At 41.9% G+C, this 26,646-nt stretch overlaps 1 long non-coding RNA gene across 1 annotated transcript; it reads left to right on the top strand.

The window, feature by feature from the left end:
- The first annotated feature begins 1,319 nt into the window (after positions 1–1,319).
- Positions 1,320–21,405, top strand: LOC118569889. The gene is made up of 3 exons (XR_004943100.1): positions 1,320–1,346; positions 2,895–3,034; positions 20,525–21,405. It is a non-coding gene; the product is annotated as an uncharacterized LOC118569889 (long non-coding RNA).
- The last annotated feature ends 5,241 nt before the right edge of the window (positions 21,406–26,646 follow it).

The raw sequence follows: 26,646 nt of genomic DNA, 5'->3' as shown, positions 1-26,646 counted from the left end.
GAACTTCCTGACCCTGTTTTGCACTTGATCCAAACTCTGTCATCAATACAGAGGACTGGCAAGCAGAACTACAGGTGTTGGATAGAGAAGAACATTGACCCAATGGCACCAGCATTCTTCAGGTTGATTGGTTATTTATTGTGTTTGGGTGTATGTGTGTGTGTGTTCACCATGCCATGTATGTGTAGCTCAGAAGACAACTTAAAATAGTTGCTTCTTTCCTTCTATCATGTAAGTTTAGGATACTGAATTCATGTTGTCAGGCTTAGAAGCCAGCTCCCTTACTTACTGCCTCATTTTGCTGGCTCTGTTCTTCTAGCTTAGTAATATTATCAGAGGCCACTGGAGAATAAAGAGACTGCCATTAGCCTTTACTTCCCTGACTTTATTTTGTGATGCTCCAAAATGTTGTGGATGGAACCCAGGTTTCTCAATTGCTAGGCAGCAGATCTACTTGTTGAGCTCTACCCCATCTCAGCACTGGACATTTCTGCTGGGCAAATAATTTTCTACATTGAATAAGCTATCATATTGGCAATAGAAATCACAGGCATGATCACATGCATTGCCCTGCTCAACAGAATGCACCATATTTTAATATTTGGAATTATCAACAGTAGAGATTATGACACATACCATGTGTAGCCAGCCCAACATCAGTTTTCCAAATGCAATTCCCTAGTCTCTCAACCTATGAAAATCACTTTTTAGGCTATCTTGACTCCATGCTGTGTACTATAGGGCTTCATCTATTTCTTTTTTTTTTTTTTTTTTTTTTTTTGAGATAGGGTTTCTCTGTGTAGCTCTTTGCCTTTCCTGGAACTCACTTGGTAGCCCAGGGTGGCCTCAAACTCACAGAGATACACCTGCCTCTACCTCCTGAGTGCTGGAATTAAAGGTGTGAACTGTGGTATTGTGTTCCCCCAAAATATTGTGTGTTCCTGGAAATAAATTTATCTGGGGTCAGAGAACAGACAGTCACTAGAACAGAGCCAAAAATGGTGGCTAGAAAATGGGTCAGAGCAAGCCATAGCAGAAGCTGGGTGGTGGTGGTGCATGCCTTTAATCCCAGCACTTAGGAGGCAGAGCCAGGTGGATCTCTGTGTGTTCAAGGATACAGCCAGCATAGTGACACACGCCTTTAATCCCAGAAACCCAACATTTAATCCCAGGGAGTGGAGGCAGAAAGGGAAAGATTATATAAGGTGTGAAGACCGGAAACTAGAAGCATTTTGGCTGGTTTAGCATTCAGGCTTTGGAGCAGCACAGTTCAGCTGAGATTCACGTGGAGGAGGACTCAGAAGCTTCCAGCCTGAGGAAACAGGATCACTTGAGGAACTACCAAGGTGAGATAGCTGTGGCTTGTTCTACTTCTCTGATCTTCCAGCATTCACCCCAATAACTGGCCTCGGGTTTGATTTTATAAATAAGAACTTCTAACAATTCTGCCACAGTGAGCCACTGTACCAGGTTTTCAGTAGATCAAGTTGCTGTGAGCTGATTCCACTGAGTACAACTTGGTTTGGTTTCCATGAGGGGCTCACATGAATTTGAGGCTCTTTGGATTTGGGAGTTAATCCTGAGACCTTGGAGGAGTTTCCAAGGGCCCTCACTGTAGATTGCAAGGGCATACACTCAGTTCATACTTGTACTCTCCTTTCTGACATAGTCAGTCTCAGAGAAGTAGACACAGGTTGCAGGCCTCATTTTCCCCTGTGCATGGCTCCATGGTGGTTTCTAATACTGGGAAGTATTAGAGAGAGAGAAAGGAGTGCAAACAAAAACTGAAGTTTGGCTGTGTTGCTTGTGTCTTAACACCTAGCTGGAAGGAAGAGACCCACCTCCCCTGCAGGCCACAGCAGGCCTGGAGCAAGGTTAGTCTAGTTCTGTGAAGAAGAGAGCCCCTCAGCACAGCTGCTTGCAACAGTTTAAAAGGCACATTAGCTTCTAATGTCTCTTCTGTTCTTTAATGTGCAACATGCAGCTTAAACTATAAAAAGCAGTATAGAAGAATATATGTAAAAGCAATGTATAAGAAAAATATGCAGATGCAGCAAACTGCAGTTTAGATCAAGATTGGATATTGCTATTAGAAGCAGGAAATGGCAGGCTAGACCAGGAGAGGACAGAGCTGTGGACGTCTAACTGGAAGAAAAGACCCATAAGATGCTATGACAGACACATCAAACAGTTTAGAGGAAAGGATAAACTCAACAGGTGAACAATGATCACAATAAGAGCTATAAAGACCATGCTCATTGTTCTCACTGGCAGCCTCATGTATAAGGTAAGCACACGGATAATTACTGAACATAAATCCACCCCAAGGTCACAGACACACTTCCTGCTTAGTTGTCTGATAAACAGTTACATGTAAGATGACCTGAGCAGCTGATGTGTACTAGGAAAGTGTTCTGCCACCGAGTCCAATCCCTACCCTCATTTTTGCATTTAATTTTGAGCCTAGGGTGGGTGCCCAGGCTAGCCTTGAAGTTGTGATCTCCCTGACTCAGCCTCTCAAGTAGGTGGGATAACAAGTTTGCATCACTAGGCCTAGCAACACTTATCTTCTGCCAGCTCTGAGATCTTTCCCTGAAGATCTTGGTCGTGGAAGTGGCCAGGTTGGAGAAGAACTGATCATCAAAGCTGCAGGGGGGGGTCTTCAGAATAATACTTTAGCTTTCCACTAGATGTCAGTGTAGGATCAGAGATGAAACAGGGCTGGCACCTTCTTCCCTGAGTCAGGGAGTGATTTCTCTTCAAGACTGTTAAAAGTCAGGATCACCCACTACTTCTGGGGATCATAGCTGGTTCTTGTAAGAAGGAGCTGTGGACCTTCAGGATCAGAGTTATTTCTCTGTAAACACTGTAGCTGGATTTTAATATCTCAACAGAGCCAGGGGGCTTCAATGAGTCAGAGGTTAAAGGGAGAGAGAAAGAAGAGGTGTGGTTGCAGATGGCATTCCTGAATTGGTGGCTGCTAAAGAGGGTGGAAACACAGGAGGCCGGCCATTCCAGAGGACAGGATGCACAGGTAAGTTTTAATGAGTCCAATACAGGGATGCTCTGATGAATGCAAGGGGGTTGACTTGTCACTCGGACTTTATCTTATGTCTATTATTTATTTATTTTTGAAGGTATTCTTTGCTCTTTTTCCATGAAAGGAGTTTCTGCCCAGTGACCTTGTTATGGCTTTTGAGGGACGTTCATATCTGCAGAGTGTCTGTGCATTAAACAACATTTATGTGTTCACCCTTGTGCATTATATATGATCACAACCTCACGATTTTAAGGTGCCAGTGTCATTTTCCTGTAACAGGTAGAAATCAGACAAGGAGCTGAAGTCACTTAGGGAAATTGTTACTAATTGTGATTATTGATCTGTTTTGGCACTTAGTGTGTGTTTGACATTTATTGTTTTATCTCATTGGGATTTAGATTTTCCCTCTTCTTCAATGTGGGAGAAAAGTTATTGTGAGAGGGGCTTAAGGCAGGTGGGATGGCAGGGCCCCACAGTGCTGAGGTATGTATGTGGGGTGCAGACAGCATTTGTCAAGGAGTGCAGCAATGACTGAGCAGCTGGTCCATGCTTCCTACCTGGTGTGATTCCAGGGAACACCATAACATGCCACATCCCCTGTCACTGATAGTGGAGTAAGAATCAAGCTCTTGTTCTAGGGAACTGCAGGGCTTAAGATCCCAACAACAGAGAGGAGAGTCCTTCTTTCAGTAGAGGTTACCATCTTTCTTCGGGGTCATATTCTGCAAATGCCCCTGCAGAGGGTACTAAATAAACCCTGCCAGTCTCCCAAGGTACATATGTAGCCTGTGTCTCTGAAGGAGTCATGGGAGCAGGTAGAGGTCAAAATTGGAGGTCAAAATCAAACTACATACACTGGTTCCACTTTCCCTCCTAGTGACAGTAAGATTCCATCTGACTAGGACAGAGCCTCTGGGATCTTGACTTATCTCTGATAGATGTAACTAGGGACAAGTAGCTTATTTCCTTTCATTATCCCCTGGACCCTACCCACCAAGGATCCCCATAAAGGGTTGCAGGAAGTCAGTACATGAGGGGACACAGTGTGAGGAGCTCACCTCTGTTTGTCACTTCCCTGAACTGACCTCTTAGTTTTGCCTGGCTGAAGCAGGCCTGCTGAGTAATGTCTTTTCTAAACTGAGTTCTGTGTGTCCCAAGCACTGTGATTTTCAAAGCATTCTCCCTTTCTCTGGAGATGCCCTCTCTTCTGGAGCCACAGAGCACACAGGCATTTCTTACTGTTCTTGCAAAGTGATCCCTGTTAATGCTGAATATCCAGCAGAGAGCCATCCCCAATGGATTGAGAGCTGAATATAAATTCACTCTGATGGCCAGAGAGGTCCTTCCTTCTCTTTAATTAGGAAATTGATCAGTAACATTGATAAAAAATTATGCCTGTTGGACCATATTCCTGGATGATAATCAATGATGTTAATTTTCAGCACATGAATGCTATACTAGGCACTAATTGGAAGGGATAAAGCTGTGTGATGGATCACAGTGTGAGATCTAGGACAAACACTCAAAGGGTGCCCAGAAGATTTTCTTTTACCCACTAGTTAACAGATAATGAAGTGGGAAATCATCCCTGGTAGTTGAGCCCTGAAGATAAATGTTTAAAAGCTACTCCCCAATGTCATATGTATGACCATTTATGCTCTCTGGGTTCCAGTGACAAGAAAATGACAATGCAGAGCTTGCAGGAGACTCTGTCCCTTCTGATTCAGATGGGAGCCACCCCCTCTTTCCACCCAGTGTAACCTTTCTTTCCCAATCCATATATTTTGTCATCATTGAGAGGAAACTTTAAGATGAAAGTGACAATTGAGGTGTCAAGTCTAGAAAGTAAGAAATAGCAGAAATAGTTCAACAGCAAAGGCAGCATCAGGGTTTTAGTCTGAGTGCTGACCAACCATGTGTGTGTGTGTGTGTGTGTATGTGTGTGTGTGTGTGTGTGTGTGTGTGTGTGTGTGTGTGTGGTCTGAGAGGGTTTCATAATTGTCACCTTCATCATTAACACTTATGGGCTGAAGGCAGATGTGAGATGTTTTGACAGCTGGTCAGGAAGTAGATGCTCAGGTGCAATGGTCTGGATCTTGAATGTCCATCAAAGATCCATGTCTTAAAGGCTTGGTCCTTGTGGGGGCGCTCTAAGCAATGGAACCATTAGGATGTGGGGACATGGGAGAAGAAGTTAGGTTATAAAGAGGAGTGTGAGACCCTGGCTCTTCCTGACTTGCCTTGCTTTGTGGCTTGTGAGATGAGCAGTGCTTTCTGTCTCTGCCACTGAGCACAGCTGCCATAAACCCAAAGCAGTGGGGCCATGTGCCCTGGAATGAGAGCCTTCAGAACCACGAGCTTCAGTGTCCTCTGCTTTGGACTCTGTGTCCCAGGGCTGGCAGGGCTCTGGCTATGTGTAGTCTTTGGGCTCCCTCCTCCTGATTGGCAAGTGCTTTTTCTTTTTTCCTCTTCTGGGACTCATTAGCTTACCAACTCTTGTGGCTCTTGTTTGTGTCCTGTAGCCTTCCTATGGCTGTCATTCTGAATATAGCAAAAAGTTGTCACTGATACCAACCATTTCTTGGAGAATAATGGTGTACTATTCACACACAGGAACTTGTGTCATTCAGGGTCCAGCTTCTGGTCTGCCACTCCACGTTTAAAATGGCTGCAGCATCTGCATGCACATCTTCATGTGATATGCTTATTGTCCACCAGGAAGTAAAGTGGCAACATTGAAGTACTCACTCAGCAATTTGTTTTCATCACCTTGGCTTTCCAGAGGCTTGGTGTAGATGGAGTCTAGCAGCATTGGGCATGTGCTAAGGGCCAGACTTGGTTGACAGCAGTCCTGGCAGCCTGCTAGTGAACCTGAAGGATCTCCTGCTGGCAGGCTACAATCAGCTTTTCCCTCTAAATGCTGTGTGGCAGATGCAACTTCCCTTGCACAGCCTACTGTAGCAAGCTTTCTTGTGGGACTATCTTTGGATTGCCAGCCCTGAAATAATGACAGGGAGATTTCTTATTAATTATGAAAGCTTGACCTTTAGCTTAGGCTTGTCCAACTAGGTCTTTGTTTGAATATGAATTTAAAAATCTGATTTTTTATTTTTATTTATTTATTTTTTGAGCTGAGGATTGAACCCAGGGCCTTGCGCTTGCTAGGCAAGCGCTCTACCACTGAGCTAAATCTCCAACCCCTGGAATTTTTTATTCATTCTACATATCAATGACAGATCCCCCTCTTTTCCCTCCTCTAGCCCCTCCAGCCTTCCACCCCCCCCACACTCCCTATTCTCTCCTCCAACAAGGTCAGCAGAGTGGGGTACATTCAGTAGAGGCAGGTCCAAGCCCTACCACCTGCATCAAGGCTCTACAAGGTAGTGGCCCCACCCCCTGCATCAAGGCTGTACCATAGGTAGTGGGCTCCAAAAAGCCAGCTCATGTACCAGGGATTGATCCTGATCCTACTGCCAGGGGGCCCCTTAAGTAGATCAAGCTATACAACTATCTGGCTTATGCAGAGGCCTAGTCCAGTCCCATGGAGGCTTCACAGCTATTGGTCCATAGTTCATGAGTTCCCACTAGTTTGATTTGGTTGTCTCTGTATGTTTCCCCATCATGATCTTGATGCCCCTTGCTCATAGACTCCCTCTTCTCTCTCTTTGACTGGAATCCTGGAGCTCAGCCTGGTTCTTGGCTGTGGATCTTTGCATCTGTGTCTATTAATTACTGGATGAAGGCTCTATGATGATAGGGTATTCACCAATCTGATAACTTGGGTAACCCAGTTCAGGCACCCTCTCCACTATTGCTAGCAGTCTAAGCTGGGGTCATCTTTGTGGATTCCTGGGAACTTCCCTTGTACCTGGTTTCTCTCTATCCCTATGATGTCTCTCTCTATTATGGTATCTCTTTCATTACTCTCCCACTCCATCCCCGTTCCAGCCCAACCATCCCATTCCCTTATGTTCTCATCCCCCCATCCACTACCCTCCATTGCTCCCCCCTCATCCCCAGTTTACTCATGGAGATCTCATCTATGTCTCCTTCCCAGGGCAATCAATGTATCCCTCTTCGGGTCCTCCTTGTTATGTAGCTTCTCTGGAGCTGTAGGTTATAGTCTGGTTATTATTTGCTTTGCAATTAGTATTCACTCATTTATGAGTGAGCATACCATGCTTATCCTTCTGAGTCTGGGTTACCTCACTCAGGATGATATTTTCTAGTTCCATCCATTTGCCTGCAAATTTCATGATATCATTGGTTTTTTTTTTTTTTTTTTACTGCTGAGTAGTACTCCATTGTATATATGTACCACATTTTATTTATCTATTCTTTGGTTGAGGGACATCTAGGTTGTTTCCAGTTCTGGTTATTATGAATAATGCTGCTCTGAACATAGTTGAGCATATGTTTTTGTGGAATGATTGAGCATTCCTTGGGTATATGCTCAAGAGTGGTATAGCTGGGTCTTGAGGAAGACTTATTCCCAATTTTCTGAGAAACCACCATACTGATTTCCAAAGTGGCTTTACAGGTTCACACTCTCACCAACAGTGGAGGAGTTTTCCCCTTGCTCTACATCCTTTCCAACGTAAGTTTTTCTCACTGTTTTTGATCTTAACTGTTCTGACAGGCATAAGATGGTATCTCAGAGTCATTTTGATTTGTATTTCCCTGATGACTAAAGATGTTGAGCAATTCCTTAAAGGTCGTTTGGCCATTTGAGATTCTTCTTTTGAGAATTCTGTTTAGATCTGTATTGCATTTTTTTTGATTTGATAAGTATTTTGATGTTTAGTTTCTTGAATTCTTTATATATTCTGGAGATCATCCCTCTGTCAGATGTGGGGTTGGTGAAGAACTTTTCCCATTCTGCAAGATGTCTTTTGTCTTATTTATTGTGTCCTTTGCCTTACAGAAGCTTCTCAGTTTTAGGAGTTCCCATTTATTAATTGTTGCTCTCAGTGCCCATACTAATGGTGTTATATTTAAGAAGTGGTCTCCTGTACCAATGAATTCAAGACTACTTCATACTTTCTCTTCTATCAGGTTCAGTGTACCTGGATTTATGTTGAAGTCTTTGATCCATTTGGACTTGAGTTTTGTGCATGGCAATAGATACGGATCTATTTGAAATCTTCTACACGTTGATACTCAGCCCCATTTGTTGAAGATGCTTTCTTTTTCCCATTGTTCAGTTTTGGCTTCTTTATCAAAAATTAGTTACTCATAGGTGTGTGGATTAATGTCAGGGTCTTCAATTCAATTCCATTGGTCCACATGACAATTTTTATGCTGATACCAAGCTGTTTTTTTTTTTTTATATTACTATAGCTCTATAGTAAAGCTTGAAAGCAGGGATTGTGATGCTTCCAGAAGTTGTTTTATCATACAGGATTGTTTCAGCCATCTTGGTTTTCTTGTTTTTCCATATGAAGTTGAGTATTGTTCTTTCAAGGTCTGAGAAGAATTGTGCTGGTATTTTGATGGGGATTGCATTGAATCTATAGGTTGCTTTTGGTAAGATTGCCATTTTTATTATATTTGTTTTACCTATTTATGAGCATGGGAGATTTTTCCATTTTCTGAAATCTTCAATTTCTTTCTTTAAGGACTTAAAGTTCTTGTCATACAAGTCTTTTGCTTGTTTGATTAGAGTTACCCCAATATATTTTATATTATTTGTGGTTATTGCAAAGGGTGATGTTTCTCTGATTTCTTTGTCATCCCATTTATTATTTGTATATAGTAGGGCTACTGATTTTTTTTTTTTTAGTTAATCTTGTATCCTGCCACATTGTTGAAGGTGCTTATCAGTTGTAGGAGTTTCCTGGTAGAATTTTTGGGGTCATTTATGTATACTATCATTTCATATGCAAATAGAAAAAGTTTGACTTCTTCCTTTCCAATTTGTATTCCTTTAATCTCCTTTTTTTTGGTCTTATTGCTCTAGCTAGAGCTAGAACTTCGAGTACTATATTGAATAGATAGGGGGATATTGGACAGCCTTATCTTGACCTGATTTTGGTGGAATTGCTTTGTGTTTCTCTTCATTTAATTTGATGTTGGCTGTCAGCTTGCTGTAAATTGCCTTTATTATGTTTTGATATATTCCTTGTATTCCTGATCTCTCCAAGACCTTTATCATGAAGGGGTGTTCGATTTTGTCAAAGGCTTTTTCAGCATCTAATGAGATGATCATGTGGTTTGTGTATATGATGGATTAAACTGATAGATTTTCATATGTTGAACCATCCCTATATCTCTGGAATAAAGCCTAATTGATCATGGTGGATGATTTTTTTGATGTGTTCTTAGATTTGTTTTGCCTGTATTTTATTGAGTATTTTTGCAGCAATGCTCATGAGGGAGATTGGTCTATAATTCTCTTTTTTGCATCTTAAGGGATATTAATGACCAGTGAGTGATTGTTAAGTCCTGTTATTTTTTGGTGATAGTGTAGTGTGTTTCTTTTCTTTGCTGGTGTGGGATTATGAATTGCCTGTGTTTTCATGGGTGCATCTAACTTCCTTAGGTTGAAATTTTTCTTCTTGTGCTTCCTGCAGGGCTGGATTTATGGACAGATATTGTTCAAATCTGGTTTTATCATGGAATACTTTGTTTATTCCATCTATGGTGATTGAGAGTTTTGCTGGGTATAATAGTCTGGGCTGGTATCCGTGAACTCTTAGTGTCTGCATAATGTCTTTCCAGGACCTTCTGGCTTTAAGAGTCTCCATTGAGAAGTCAGGTGTTATTCTGATGAGTCTACCTTTATATGTTACTTGGCCTTTTTCATTTGTAGCTCAACATTTTTCTTTATTCTATGTGCTTAATGGTTTGATTATTATGTGGCAAGGACACTTTTTGGGGGTCCAGTCTATTTTGTGTTGTGTAACCTTCTTCTATCTTCCTAGACATTTCCTTCTTTAGGTTGGGAAAGTTTTCTTCTATGATTTTGTTGAATATATTTTTCTGTGCCTTTGAGCTGGTATTCTTCTCCTTCATCTATCCCTGTTATTCTTAGGTTTGGACTTTCATGGTGTCCCAGATTTTCTGGATGTTTCGTGTTATGACTTTGTTGATTTTAGTGTTTTCTTTGACTGATGAATCTATTTCCTATATTGTATTTTCAGTGCCGGAGATTCTGTCTTCCATTTCTTTCTGTTGGTTATGCTTGCATCTGTAGTTCCTGTTTGTTTACTCAGATTTTCCATTTCCAGTATTCCTTTGGTTTGTGTCGTCTTCTTTTTTTTAATTAAATATATTTATTTATTATTTTTTTTCAATTTTACATACCAACCCCAATTCCCCTCTCTCCCCTTCTCCTGCCTCCTCACCTCCCTCCCACTCCTCAGAGTGGGTAATACCTCCCGTGGAAGTCAACAAAGTCTGGCATACCAAGTTGAAGGAGAGCCTAGCCCCTTTCCATTGTATCAAGGCTGAGCACCACAGGGTATTCCACCACAGGGAATGGGCTCCAAAAAGCCAGTTCATTCACCTGGGATAAGTCCTAGTCCTACTGCCAGGGACCCCACAAACAGATCAAGCCACACAACTGTCAACCACATTCAGCGGGTCTAATTTGGTCCCATGCAGGTTCCCGAGCTGTCAGTCTAGAGTCAGTGAGCTCCAACTAGCACTGGTCAGCTGTCTCTGTGGGTTTCCCCATCATGATCTTGACCCCCTCTTGTTCTTCTTCTTCTTTCTCTTCCTCCTCCTCCTCTTCTTCTTCTTTTTTTTGAATTGCTGAATGCCATTTATTGAAGGAGGGAGGAGGTATTAAATACAGGCTTACAGCACAATGGGAGAACCCTGGATGGCAGAAGTTAGCTTCTGATTTTTTTTTTAGAGCTGAGGATCGAACCCCTGGCCTTGCACTTGCTAGATAAGCACTCTACCACTGAGCTAAATCCCCAACCCCACTTCAATTGTTTTACAATCTTGCATCTAAGCTATTAACACCCAATATGCTGGATACACAGACAAGGAGCTTCCCTTAAGCATTCAGGAGGGTGGAATCTTGCAGGGAATTAGCATAGGGAGGATATCAAGATCAAGGTCAGCAAGCAAAGTAACAGTTACCCAAAGCAGGGGCCAGGACCCTAAATGTCCCCCCTTTTAATAAAAAATGAGCTTCTGACTTAGGTTACACGGCCGTCAGCAGGTCACCTTACCTGTCATGGAGACACCTGTCTAGGCCACACAGGTATTCTGTCTTAGGTTGGTGAACGCCCCCCAGGCATTACCCATCTCTCAATACTCATTATCATACAGGCTCAATTGTGTGAGAGCTGCAGAGTTAACTGTTGCCAAAGATCTCTAAGTGGTGCTGGGCTTGCAATCTGTGTGTTCAACACAGAAAAGACCAACAGAAGTCTTAACCCACCCATAGCTGGTAAGCTAAAGGCAGCTGAGCCATTCCCTTCCTTAACGAGCCTTACTGCAAATTGGAATCTTTGTAAGAAGGTATCCTGAGAGCAATGAGTTTATAATTTTATAACTTTCAAAGCCAATCAAAATGTATATAACTATTGAGTTAAATTTTTTCATGCCCAATAGGATGAAAAATTAGTTAACTGTGGTAGCTACTTTTGCTGCCAGGGTCTCCACTGTGCTAGCTATAGTAACCAGTTATGAAATGGCAATCCTAGAAACAGTAGTAGTGGTGGTTGTCACTGTTATAACAGCAACAACGGCAGCAGTGATATCCAATTCTCTTCTGGAGTATGTGGGTATCCATTGGCATGGACACAACTCCAGGAACATGAACCACCAAGGCCCATTATTCTTGATCCCAGCACGACTTAAGCTGTCAGCTCTTCTGGAGAATCCAACCACATGACTTCAGTTCCTAGGCTTACATTAATGCTTGCCAAAGCTGGCCCTGTTGGGCTTTCAATCCCCATTGGCATCGGAAGGGGAGAGTTTTTCATGGAGGCCCAATAGGTTTCTGCCATGTTGGGCTTCAGCTGCAGCCACAGGGCGCACTCAGCACTCAGAAACCCAGTGAGGAATTTCATTGTCCTTAATGGTGTAATGTTTCATTGAGGGTTGCTCAGTAATTGAGTAAAACCAGATCTTATTATAAGCAACAGTCATTCTAAGCTCCTCCATGTCATATATATAGCTTTAGGGTTCTGTGGGTTGCAGTCTGATTGTTCTTTGCTTTCTATCTAGAATCCACTTATGAGTGAGTACATATCATGTTTGTCCTTCTGGGTTTGGGTTACCTCACTCAGGATGAGTTTTTCTAGTTCCATCCATTTGCCTGCAAATTTCATGCTGTCATTGTTTTTCTCTGCTGTGTAGTACTCCATTGTGTATATGTACCACATTTTCTTAATCCGTTCTTCAGTTGATGGGCATCTAGGTTGTTTCCATGTTCTGGCTATTACAAATAATGCTGCTATGAACATAGTTGAGCATGTGTCTTTGTGGTATGGTTGAGAATTCCTTGGGTATATGCCCAAGAGTGGTATGGCTGGGTCTTGAGGTTGTTCGATTCCCAGTTTTCTGAGAAACCGCCATACTAACTTCCACAGTGGCTGTATAAGTTTGCATTCCCATCAACAGTGGAGTAGTGTTCCCTTTGCTCCACATCCTCTCCAACATTGACTGTCATTAGTGTTTTTGATCATAGCCATTCTGACAGGTGTAAGGTGGTACCTCAGAGTCATTTTGATTTGCATTTCTCTGATGATTAAGGATGTTGGAGCATTTCTTTAAATGTCTTTCAGCCATTTGTGTTTCTTGTTTTGTGAATTCTCTGTTTAGCTCTTTATGCAATTAGATTGTTTGGTATTTTGATGTCTAATTTCTTGAGTTCTTTATATACTATGGAGATCAGTCCTCTGTCAGAAGTAGGGTTGGTGAAGATCTTTCCCATTCTGTAGGCTCTCTTTTTGTCTTATTGACTGTATCTTTTGCCCTGCAAAAGCTTCTCAGTTTCAAGAGGTCCCATTTATTAATTGTTGTGCTCAGTGTTTGTGCTGTGGTGTTATATTTAGGAAGTGATCTCCGGTGCCAATACATTCAAGAGTACTTCCTACTTTCCCTTCTATTAAGTTTAGTGTAACAGGATTTATGTTGAGGTCTTTGATCCACTTGGACTTGAGTTTTGTGCATGGCGACAGATATGGATCTACTTGTAATCTTTCACATACTGACATTCAGTTATGCCAGCACCATTTGTTGAAGATACTTTCTTTTTTCCATTGTATAGTTTTGGCTTCTTTGTCAAAAATCAGTTGTTTATATGTGTGTGGATTAATGTCAGGGTCTTCAATTAGATTCCATTGGTCCATATGTTGGTTTTTATACCAGTACCAGGCTGTTTTTATTACTATAGCTCTATAGTAGAGCTTGAGGTCAGGGCTGGTGATGCCTCCAGAGGTTGCCTTATCATACAGGATTCTTTTAGCTATCCTGGTTCTTTTGTTTTTCCATATGAAGTTGAGTGTTTTTCTTTCCAAGTCTGTGAAGAATTGTGTTGGGATTTTGATGGGGATTGCATTGAGTCTGTAGATTGCTTTTGGTAAAATTGCCATTTTTACTATGTTAATCCTACCTATCCATGAGCATGGGATATCCTTCCATTTTCGGATATCTTCTTCAATTTCTTTCTTTAGAGATTTAAAGTTCTTATCAAAAATGTCTTTCACTTGTTTAGTTAGTGTTATCCAAAGGTATTCTATATTATTTGTGGCTATTTTAAAGGGTGATGTTTCTCTGACTTCTTTCTCATCTCATTTATCATTTGTGTAAAGGAGGGCTACTGATTTTTTTGAGTTGATCTTGTATCCTGCCACTTTACTGAAGGAGTTTATCAGCTGTAGGAGTTCTCTGGTAGAATTTTGGGATCACTTATGTATACTATCATATCATCTGCAAATAGTGAAAGTTAAACTTCTTCCTTTCCAATTTATATCCCTTTGATGTCTTTTTGTTGTCTTATTGCTCTAGCTAGAACTTCTAGTACTATATTGAATAAATATGGGGAGAGTGGACAGCCTTGTCTTGTTCCTGATTTTAGTGGTATCAGTTTTAGTTTCTCTCCGTTTAATTTGATAGTGGCTGCTGGCTTGCTGTAAATTGCCTTTATTATGTGTAGGAATGTTCCTGTATTCCTGATCTCTCTAAGACCTTTATCTTCAATGAAGGGGTGTTGGATTTTGTCAAAGGCTTTTTCAGCATCTAATGAGATGATCATGTGGTTTTTTTTCTTTCAGTTTGTTTATATGGTGTATTACATTGACAAATTTTCGTATGTTGAACCATCCTTGCATCCCTGGGATGAAACCTACTTGGTCATGATGGGTAATTTTTTTGATGTATTCTTGTATTTGGTTTGCCAATATTTTGTTGACTATTTTTGCATCAATGTTCATGAGGGAGATTGGTCTGTAATTCTCTTTCTTTGTTGCATCTTTGTTTGGTTTGGTATCAGGATATTTATACCTTCATAGAAAGAGTTTGGTAGTGTTCCTTCTGTTTCTATTATGTGGAACAATTTGAGGAGTATTGGTATTAGTTCTTCTTTGAAAGTCTGGTAGAATTCTGCACCAAAACCATCTGGTCCTGGGCTTTTTTTGGTTGGGAGACTTTTGATGACTGTTTCTGTTTCTTTAGGGGTTATTGGTCTATTTAAATGGTTTCTCTGGTCTTGATTCAACTTTGATATGTGGTATCTATCCAGAAAATTGTCCATTTCTTCCAGATTTTCCAATTTTGTGGAGTACAGGTTTTTTGAAGTATGACCTGATGACTCTCTGGATTTCCTTGTTGTCTGTTGTTATGTCTCCCTTTTCATTTCTGATTTTGTTAATTTGGGTACTCTATCTTTGCCTTTTGGTTAATTTGGCTAGGGGTTTGTCTATCTTGTTGAGTTTGTCAAAGAACCAACTCTTTGTTTCATTGATTTTTTTGTATTGTTCTCTTGGTTTCTATTTCATTGATTTCAGCCCTCAATTTGATTATTTCCTGGCATCTATTTCTCCTGGGTCAGTTGGTTTCTTTTTGTTCTAGTGCTTTCAGTTGTGCTGTTAATTAATTGTTATGAGATTTCTCCATCTTTGTTATGTGTGCATTCAGGGCCATGAATTTTCCTCTTAGTACTGCTTTCATAGTGTCCCATAAGTTTGGGTATGTTGTACTTTCATTTTCATTGAATTCTAGGAAATCTTTGATTTCTTTCTTTCTTTCTTCCTTGTACCATTGATGTTTTAGGTGAGCATTATTCAGTTTCCATGAGATTGTAGGCTTTCTATAATTTTTGTTGTTGTTGAAGTCTAACTTTAAGGCTTGGTGGTCTGATAACATACAGGGGGTTATTCCAATGTTTTTGTATCTGTTGAGATTCGTTTTGTGACCAAGCATGTGGTCAATTTTTGAGAAGGTTCCCTGGGGTGCTGAGAAGAAGGTATATCCTTTTGTGTTAGGATGGAATGTTCTGTAGATATCTATTAAGTCCATTTGAGTCATAACATCTGTTAGGTCCTTTATTTGTTTGTTGAGTTTCAGTCTGGTAGATATAACCTTTTGGTGAGAGTGATGTGTTGAAATCTCCCACTACTAATGTGTGGGGTTTGATGTGTGTTTTTAGCTTTAGAAGTGTTTCTTTTACGAAAGTAGGTGCCTTTGTATTTGGGGCATAGATGTTCAGTATTGAGACTTCATCTTGGTGTATTTTTCCTGTGATAAATATGTAATGTCCATCCTGATCTCTTTCAATTTATTTTAGTTTGAAGTCTGTTTTGTTTGATATTAGGATGGCTACTCCAGCTTGCTTCCTGGGTCCATTTGCTTGGAAAACCTTTTCCCAGCCCTTTACTCTGAGGCAGTGTCTATCTTTGAAGTTAAGGTGTGTTTCTTGTATGCAGCAGAAGGATGGATCCTGTTTTCTTCTCCATTCTGTTTGTCTGTGTCTTTTTGTAGGTGAGTTGAGACCATTGATATTGATGGATATTAATGACCAGTGATTGTTAGTTCCTGTTATTTTTGTGGCTGTGTTGTGTTGTCCTTCTTTGGTGTTTGTTGGTGTGGGATTATCTATTGCCTGAGTTTTCATAGGTGTGTTTAGCTTCTCTGGGTTGGGATTTTCCTTCTAGGATTTTCTGTAGGGCTGGGTTTGTGGACAAGTATTGTTTAAATTTGGTTTTATAATGGAATATTTTTTTACTCCGTCTGTGGTGATTGAGAGTTTTGCTGGATATAATAATCTGGGTTGGCATCCGTAGTCTCTTAGTGTCTACATATCATTTGTCTAGGACCTTCTAGCTTTCATAGTCTCTCTTGAGAAGTCTGGTGTTATTCTGATGGGTTTGCCTTTATATGTTACTTGGTCTTTTTCCTTTGCGGCTCTTAATATTTTTTCTTTATTCTGTATGTTTATTTTTTGATTATTATGTGGCAAGAGGACTTTTTTTTTTGGATCCAGCCTATTTGGTGTTCTGTAAGCTTCTTGTATCTTCATAGGTATTTCTTTCTTTAGGTTAGGAAAGTTTTCTTCTTTGATTTTGTTGAATATGTTTTCTGTGCCTTTGAGTTGGTATTCTTCCCCTTCTTCTATCCCTATTATTCTTAGGTTTGGTCTTTTCATGGTGTCCCAAATTTCTTGGATGTTTTGTATTACTACATTTTTGTCTTTAGTGTTTTCTTTGAGTGATATATCTATTTTCTCTATTGTGTCTTCATTGTCGAGATTCTCTGTTCCATCTCTTGCATTTGGTTGGTTATGCTTGTTTCTGTAGTTCCTGTTCATTTAGTCAAGATTTCTATTTCCAGCATTCCCTCAGTTTGTGTTTTCTTTATTGTCTCAATTTCAGATCTTGGATTGTTTCCTTCCTCTGTTTAATTACTTTTTCTTGGCTTTCTTTGATTTCTTCCAATTTTTTTGTTTGCTTTTTCTTCCATTTTGTTCTCTCTCTCTCTCTCTCTCTCTCTCTCTCTTTGTTTTTTTGAGACAGGGTTTCTCTGTAGCTTTGGAGGCTGTCCTGGTACTCACTTTGTAGACCAGGCTGGCCTCGAACTCACAGAGATCCACCTTCCTTTGCCTCCTGAGTGCTGAGATTACAGGCCTGTGCCACCAATGCCCAGCTTTTCTTCCATTTCTTTAAGGGAATTTTTTAGTTCCTCTCTAAGGGAGTTTTTCACTTCCTCTTTAATGGAGTTTTTCATTTCCTCTTTAAGGGCCTCTATCATCCTTTTAAAGTCATTTTTAGGGTTGATTTCTTTTGTTTCTTCTGCCTTGGTATGTTCAGGTCTTGTAGGTGTAGAATCACTAGGTTGTGATGTTGTCATATAGGTCTTCATGTTGTTGCCTGTGTTTTTGCACTGGAATCTACTCATCTCTTCCTCTGTTCGGTGCAGGCAGTATCTGTGTCTGAAGGTGCCTCTCTTGTTCTAATTGTTAGTCTTGGTTCACTAGGATTTCTTTGTTAAATTGGTGCTGTTGGGCTCTGTTTCTTTGGGATCAGCTTAGTCAAATCAGTGTTAGTGGGTTCTGTCTGTGGGAGCAGTTGTTCCCAGTTGGTGTAGGGTTTGTGCTTATGGTTTCAGTGGTTGTTAGGTTAGTAGGGGTTAGTTTTTTTTTGGGGGGGAGTAGGGAAAGGTAGCTGTCTGGTTGCTGGGACTCTAATGGTAGGGCCTAGGAGTTAGAGACCTGATCTGCTGGTCTGGAGATGGGAGCTTACCTGTTCTCACTTGATGAAGTGTATACTTAGGATTCTGGTGATCTGGTTCGGTTGCTGGGCATTGTATTCTTTTGTGTTCTCAGGTCATGTTTTGCTCTTTGTCAACTCCTCAGCTGCTCTTGTTTCCTCAGACTGCAAACTGTAGGTTTCTGATTCCTCTCCAGATTTCAGCTGAGTAGGCTAGTCTCAGTAACACCTCCAAGTTGTTGGGTTTTGCAGGATTGGCAGCTGGGCCCTGGGTTGGCCTCAGACAGTGTTCAGATCCATTCTGGTCTCCTCCCACGGAGATGTTTCCTTCCCCCTGTGTTGGGATGTTTCCTTCCCCCTGTGTTTCCTTCCCCCTGTGTTGGTCCTTCCCCCTGTGTTGGTCCCTTCAGCAGGTAAATGCTGGGACCTCCACTTTCTTCTTTTTGTTTGTCTTGTTTGTGAGTCTATCTGCATGGTAGGGTAGCACATACTTTTGTTCAGACTTGCCTGGTATTTCCATATAAGGGCTGGACCCCCAGGAAACAGAACCACAGTCTGACTATTTTTAGTTGTGTATGTGTCTGTCTGTCTGTGTGTCTGTGTGTCTGTCTGTCTGTATGTATGTATGTGTTTATGAATGCATGCATGTGCTTGTGGGTTGTGATGCCTGGAGAGATGGATCAGTAGTTGGTAGTGCTTGCTCCATAGATCTTTTCAGAGAACATCTGTGGATAAGAATTCTGTTCCTGACCAGAAAAAGGGTAGTGGCCTCAGGAGTAACTCTCCAATTGTTTGTTATGCCCATTTTGTTGACTATAATTGCTGGCCTAAAGTCATCCTCTACTGAGGCCCACAATAAGCACTGCCAAAAACAATGTAACACTAACTTATCTATTGCCTTCATTCCATCCATGACTCATATTTCCTCTGCCTCTGCTGACAAGGAGAGGTATAAGAATAGGTGTAAAGTGAAAGAAAGGGATGGAAAGAAAGAAAAAATGCTTGCCACAGCACCCAAACCTATACTGGCAGCCCCTCTCTTTGTTTCCCCCTGCCTTGAGTGGCTACCCCCTTACTGCAGTATCCACAGAGTGATTTGCCTGGATGTCTGCCTGCTGAGCCAGCTGCTCTGCATACCAGCCTATTCCACCTATGGTGCTGCACATGCACACCGTGGCATTTCCAGTTAATGTGGGCCCTGATGTGGCTAACCAGCCATGAATCCCTGCCCCTCTTGCAGACCTTTCTTTGGTCTGTAAGGCTGCTAATGAATCAGGTCCTGACTTGATGTATTTTGAGCAGCCCTACAACAATGGGCAATACATTTACAGACTTATCACTGGCACCATTTGATGAAGGCTGTGTTGGAGCCTGCAGTCTTCCTTAACTGGCAAGCTGCCTATGATGACCAGGCTGAGGCTCATGCTCATTTTAATATACAACACAACATCGCTATTTCTCTTGAGATGCTCACAGGCCAAGGACTATATGTTAACCCTGACACACAAGACCAAATTGGACAACACACTTATTTTCTTGCTATGGGAGACAATGCCTTGGTGCCTTGGTGCATTGAAGGGATCCCATCATCCCTTTGGTGACAACATTCTGCTCCCCTATTAACCTGGGGGAGAGGGTATGCTTGCATTTTCCCCCAGAATACCACCACACTGATATGGATACCCTCCAGAGATGTGTCTGGCAACAGACCTAGAAAGTTTGGACAAATAAGTAGCTTCAGAAGGGTAATGTATGACTTGCCCTGCTACTGTGGTATTAGTAAAGGTCATGCCATCACTGGCATGCGACCCTAAATATTGAGCAATTGCCTCACCCCCTACAAGGTGACTAATGCATCACCAGAAGGACTTTGATTGGTGCAATAAAAATGACTGAGGTCCCATCCATGTCCTTAAGATTGAAATTTTTGACTAATCCTTCTCTTGTTCAAATATCTTCTACAACAGGTTCACCAACAGAAGGTGGCCACAATCGTGACCCTGCAGGTTATATTGGCTCTCAGACACCTAGATTAGAGTCCTCCTAGAGAATGCATATATGGCTCACTGAGATACAAAAGGCTACTGCCTAAAGCCACCACCCAGACAGCTCTCCAGGACTGATGCTCTTCCAGGGCTGGTAGTCAATGACAGGTACGAGCTTGTTTGACAAGCCAGTCTAAGACAGGCACAGTCTATTATGCTGAGCTCTCCTGAGATGGGGTCAGCAAGGTTAGGGCAATGCACCCTAGCTCCCACTGAACATGTCCTATAAAATAATAAAAAGAGATGGATATGTAGGATGACACATCCCTAACAGGCGTGAGGGCCAGATGGCCCAAATAAGTAAAAAAGATACTTTCTGAGAGCCAGTCTGGGTCTGCCTGATGGTCTTAGCAACAGCAGCTAAAACATGATCTAGAGATGACCTGGACCAATGAGAGGGAGCCATGTCACACCAACAGATGCAAATTCATCAGACCTCCCCCAAGGGTGGGGTTGGGGGTTATATAAGGCTTGCCTCTTCCTAAATAAATTGAGCTTGTTGTTTTGACATTCTCCTGGAGTCTGTGTAGGTTGACTCTGTTCCTACTTGGGCACTGCCCCCAAAGGGAACAACAGCAAGGACCCTGCTGGGAAGCACTTTATGTAGTGAACATTTCCCCAGCCCCTTGAACTCGATTTTACAATATTTAGACCATTTCCACCCCTATCGTTGTTGCTGTTTGAGTGCCCTTAAAACACATACAGATTACCCTTGTAGTTTTTCTCTTTCACTTTGTTTTTCCTATTCTGAATGTTTTTTTCTTACTTTACAGATACTTTGGATTTCCGATTTCAAAGCCTCCATATTTAACCACAAAACAGATCCAGGAAAGAAAGCTTCTGCATCCGCCCATCTTCAGAAAGACCAGAAGAGATATGTGCCTTTGTAGGCACATACACTTGACTTGCATATCAGTGTTTGGGGCCCTTGAGAAAAGATGTTTGGGTGGGCATGGTGGTGCAGGCTGTATTCCTACCATTTGGGATGATGAGGCAGATGAGGCAGGGAGATTGTAAACTCTGTATCTAGGATCCATCCCCAAAGAAAAGTGAGCATGATGGTCTCAGAGCACTTGCTACTCTGAACTAGCTGTAGTGGAACAGTGGCTGAATATGCATTTATTGTTCAATAAAATGTGCATGTTCAGTGTTTTATAGATAGCTCATGAGAGCCTTGAAATATTCTTATGAATTCAGCTTGGTGATTCATCATTTTGCCTGAGTCAAGAGAGATGCAGGCTGAGTACCTCTCCCTCACCCAGCTCTAGCAACTGTGTGGGGATACCCATACAGGCCTGTGCCTCTAGGGGACTTGCCTTTCCTGGATCCGTCTCTGCTTCCCAGTGCCACTCCGTTCTGCTTGCAGTGAAGCCAACCCAGATTCTCCCTGTCCTTCCTCTGCCCATGCTGTCTTCCTAACCTTGTCAGTTAACCCAAATACAACTTGGGCCCTAAGAAGCAGAGGTGCCAAAGAAAATGAGTCCTGAATCACAAAGGCTTTTAAGCTACTTATGTAGTTTGAACTGCTTATAAATCTGTGCTTAGTCATTCAAAATGTCACCTGATTAACACATACTTAAGGCTCAGCAGAGGCTTAACCACCTTTTTCTCCATGGCTGCTACTCTCTACTCCTAAGACAGAAACAGAGCTCCACCAACACATTCCTTTTTTGTGTGTATTGATTTTTTTTATTAAATACATTTATTAAAATATTTTTCCATTTTACATACCAACCCTGTTCTCCCTCCCTCCCCTTCTCCTGCCTCCTCACCTCCCTCCCACTCTACCCCCATCCACTCCTCAGAGTAGGTAAGGCCTCCCATGTTAGTCAACAAAGTCTGGCATACCAAGTTGAAGGAGAGCCTAGCCCCTCTCCATTGTATCAAGGCTGAGCAAGGTATCCCACCACAAGGAATGGGCTCCAAAATGCCAATTCATGTACCTGGGATAAGTCATAGTCCTGCTGCCAGGGACTCCACAAACAGATCAAGCCACACAACTGTCAACCACATTCAGCGGGCCTAATTCAGTCCCATGTAGGTTCCCAAGCTGTCAGTCCAGAGTCAGTGATCTCCAACTAGCACCAGTCAGCTGTCTCTGTGGGTTTCCCCATCATGTTTTTTGACTCCCTCTTCTTCTTCTTCTTTTTTTTTGAATGTCGAATGCCATTTATTGAAGGAGGGAGGAGGTCTTAAATACAGGCGTACAGCACAATGGGGGAACCCTGGATGGCAGAAGTTTGCTTCTGATGTTTTTTTTTTGAGCTGAGAATTGAACCATGGGCCTTGTGCTTACTAGGCAAGAGCTCTACCATTGAGATAAATCCCCACCTCCACTCCTGATGTTTTACAATCTTGCATCTAAGCAGTTAACACCCAATATGCTGGATACACAGACAAGGATCTTCCCTTAAGCATTCAGGAGGGTGGAATCTTGCAGGGAATTAGCACAGGGAGGACATCAAGGTCAAGGTCAGCAAGCAATGCAATAGTTACCCAAAACGGGGGCCAGGGCCCTACAGTCCCCCCCTCCTTTTACTAATAAATGAACTTCTGACTTAGGTTGCATGGATGTCAGCAGGTCACCTTACCTATCATGGAGACACCTGTCCAGGCCACACAGGTGTTCTGTCTTAGGTTGGTGAGCGCCCCCCAGGATTTACCCATCTCTGAATTCTCATTATCATACAGGCTTAATTGTGTGAGAGCTGCAGAGTTAACTGTTGCCAAAAGATCTCTAAGTGGTGCTGGGCTTGCAATCTGTGTGTTAGACACAGAAAAGACCAACAGAAGTCTTAACCCACCCATAGCTGGTAGGTTAAAGGCAACTGAGCCATTCCCTTCCTTAATGAGTCTTACTGCAAATTGGAGACCTTATAAAATGGTATCCTGAGAGCAAATGGAACTTGAGTTTGTAAACTCATAGCTTTCAAGGCCAATTGAAATGTATATAACTAGTGATTTAGATTTGTCATGCCCAATAGAATGAAAGAATAATTAACTGTGGTAGCTACTTTTGCTGCCAGGGTCTCCACTGTGCTAGCTATAGTAACCAGTTATGAAATGGCCATCCCCGAAACAGTAGTAGCAGTGGGCGCCACTGATATAACAGCAACAACGGAAGCAGCAATGTCAAATTCTCTTCTGGAGCCTGTGGGTATCCATTGGCATGGATGCAATTCCAGGAACACAAACCACCAAGGCCCATTAGTCTTGATCCCAGCATGACCCAAGCTGGCAGGTCTGCAAAAGAACAAACTAAGAACCATAAAGGAAAAAAAACCAGGCAGCTCACAAGGAACAGAACTAATGGTCTAATAATGGCTATATTCAGACTCACAAATTTTAAGGTATCTCCAAAGGGGGCTAAATGAATTTCAAGAGGCAAAAAAAAAATGTTGCACAGAGCCACTCCTGAGAAATGGCTTGAACAGGGTTGTGAGAATGAAAATGCTTAGCTGGCATGCTACTGTTAATGGAGGTCAGTGATCTTCAGTGTTATCCTTAATCTCCTAGGTGTCTGGGTGACACATTCTCAAACATACTTGAAAAATAGTTACCATACATTACCTTCTGGAGAATCCAACTGCATCGCTGCAGTTCCTAGGCTTATGTTAGTGCTTGCCAAACTGGCCCTATTGGGCTTTCAATCCCCATTGGTATTGGAAGGGGAGAGTTTTTCACGAAGGCCCAATAGGTCTCTGCTATGTTGGGCTTCAGCTGCAGCCTCAGGGCGCCCTCAGTGCTCAGAAACCCAGTGAGGGATTTTATTGTCCTGGGGAAAGACATAAGCAGAACCCTGGGCCCACACCAACAGCAGACTGGGTCCCCTCCAAGTGTCAGTAGAAAGGTCCTTCCATTGCTCCAGAGGGTGATTTGCAACAGGAGCCCTCCAGTGCTTATCTGTAGTGGATATTCTAGCAGAATCCATTGATAGGAAATTTTAAATATATAATACAAGGGAAAGAATAGAATGTGGAGAGAAATGATGAGCCCCTAATTTCCCCTTTTTGCTTTAGCAAAATATGTTTGTTTTTAATATTTTAAATTTTTCTTTTCTTTTTTTAGATTAATTTTTTTCTCTTATCAGCTTGATACAGTATAAATTCTGACCTTAATAGTGTAATGTTTCATTGAAGGTTGCTCAGTAATATAGTAAAACCAGATCTTATTATAAGCAACAGTCATCCTAAGGTCCTCCATGTCATATATATAGCTTTAGGTTTCTGTGGGTTGCTTTCTGATTGTTCTTTGATTTCTGTCTAGAATACACTTATGAGTGAGTACATACCATGTTTGTCCTTCTGGGTTTGGGTTACCTCACTCAGGATGAATTTTTAAAGTTCCATCCATTTGCCTGCAAATTTCATGCTGTCATTGTTTTTCTCTGCTGTGTAGTACTCCATTGTGTATATGTACCACATTTTCTTAATCCATTCTTCAGTTGATGGGCATCTAAGTTGTTTCCATGTTCTGGCTATTACAAATAATGTTGTTATGAACATAGCTGAGCATGTATCTTTGTGGTATGGTTGAGCATCCTTGGTTATATGCCCAAGAGTGGTATGGCTGGGTCTTGAGGTAGTTCGAATTTTCTGAGAATGCCATACTCAATTCCACAGTGGTTTTACAAGTTTGCATTCCCACCAACAGTGGAGTAGTGTTCCCATTGACTGTCTTTAGTGTTTTTTATCATAGCCATTCTGACAGTGTAAGGTGGTATCTCTGAGTCATTTTGATTTGCATTTCTCTGATGATTAAAGATGTTGAGCATTTCTTTAAATGTCTTTCAGCTATTTGTGATTCTTGTTTTGTGAATTCTCTGTTTTGCTCTTTAGACCATTTTTTAATTGGATTGTTTGGTATTTTGATGTCTAATTTCTTGAGTTCTTTATATACTGTGGAGATCAATCCTCTGTCAGATGTGGGGTTAGTGAAGATCTTTTCCTATTCTGTAGGCTGTATTTTTGCCTTATTGACTGTATCTTTTGCACTGCAAAAGCTTCTCAGTTTCAAAAGGTCCCATTTATTAATTGTTGTGCTCAGTGTTTGTGCTGTTGGTGTTATATTTAGGAAGTGATCTCTGGTGTCAATGCATTCAGGAGTCCTTTCTACTTTCCCTTCTATTAAGTTCAGTGTAACTGGATTTATGTTGAGGTCTTTGATCCACTTGGACTTGAGTTTTTTGCACGGTGACAGATATGGATCTACTTGTAATCTTTTACATATTGACATCCAGTTGTGCCAGCACCATTTGTTGAAGATGCTTTCTTTTTTTCCATTTTATAGTTTTGGCTTCTTTGTCAAAAATCAGGTGTTCATATGTGTGTGGATTAAAGTCAGTGTCTTCAATTTGATTCCATTGGTCTGTATGTCGGTTTTTTATACCAGTGCCAGGATGTTTTTATTATTTTTAATTTTTTTTATTATTATTTTTATTTTTTCCCTTTTTTATTATATTAGTGTTTTAATTTTACTCATCAGCCATGGATTCCCCTGTCCTCCCTACTCTGGCACCCTCCCCTACCTTCCCGCATCCCCTCCCCTCCATTCCTCCAGGGCCAAGACTCCCGTTGGGATTCATTTAAACTTGGTGGATTCAGTACAGGCAGGTCCAGTCCCCTCCTTCCAGGCTGAGCAAAGTGTCCCCGCATATGCCCCAGGTTCCAAACAGCCAGCTTATGCACTAAGGACAGATCCAGGTCCCACGGCCTGGATGCCTCCCAAACAGTCCAAGCCACTCAACTGTCTCACTTATCCAGAGGGCCTGATCCAGCTGGGGGCTCCACAGCCTTTGGTTCACAATTCATGTGCTTCTATTTGTCTGGCCTTTCGTCCCGTGCTTTTTCCAATCCTGGGCTCAACAACTCACGCTCCCACCGTCCCTCCTCCTTCTTGACAACTGGACACACAGAGCTCCACCTGGGGCCTGGCTGAGGATCTCTGCATCCACTTCCATCAGTCACTGGATGAGAGTTACAGCCCGTCGGTCAGGGTGTTTGGACATCTGATCACCAGACTAGGTCAGATCAGGCTTTCTCTTGATCACTGCCAGCAGTCTACAGAGGATGCATTACTGTGGACCTCAGGGGACTTCTCCAGCACTCTGCCCACTCCTGTTCTCATGTGGTCCTCATCCATCATGGTCTATCATTCCTTGTTCGCCCTTTCTGTTCCTGATCCAGCAGGGGTCTCCTGCTCCCCCAAGCATCCCTTCCCTCAAACCTTGCCTTTCATTTTCCTCACTCTCATCCAGGTTGTTCATGTAGATCTCATCCATTTCTCTGTCATAGGGTCATCCCTGTGACTTTCCTAGGGCCCTGTTTTCTAGGTAGCCTCCGTGGAGTTGTGTAGCAGTCTAGTCATCTTTGTTTTACATCTAGTATCCTCCTATGAGTGAGTACATACCATGTTTGTCTTTCTGAGTCTGGGTTACCTCACTCAGGATGATTTTTTCTAGATCCATCCATTTGCCTGCAAAACTCATGATGTCATTGTTTTTCTCTGCTGAGTAGTAGTCCATTGTGTATATGTACCATGTTTTTTTTTATCCATTCTTCAGTTGAAGGGCATCTAGGTTGTTTCCAGGTTCTGGCTATTACAAACAATGCTGATATGAACATAGCTGAGCAAATGCCCTTGTGGTATGATTGAGCATTCCTTGGGTATATGCCCAAGAGTGCTACAGCTGGGTCTTGGGGGAGATGGATTCCCAATTTTCTAAGGAAGTGCCATATTGATTTCCAAAGTGGCTGTACAAGCTTGCATTCCCACCAGCAGTGGAGGAGAGTTCCTCTTGCTCCACATCCTCTACGGCATAAGCTGTCTTCTGTGTTTTTGATCTTAGCCATTCTGACAGGTGTAAGGTGGTATCTCAGAGTCATTTTGTTTTGCA

This window comes from Onychomys torridus, chromosome 1 (assembly GCF_903995425.1).
Source record: "Onychomys torridus chromosome 1, mOncTor1.1, whole genome shotgun sequence".
In the NCBI taxonomy this organism is placed as follows: domain Eukaryota; kingdom Metazoa; phylum Chordata; class Mammalia; order Rodentia; family Cricetidae; genus Onychomys; species Onychomys torridus.
This window is presented reverse-complemented; position numbering and strand designations above follow the sequence as displayed.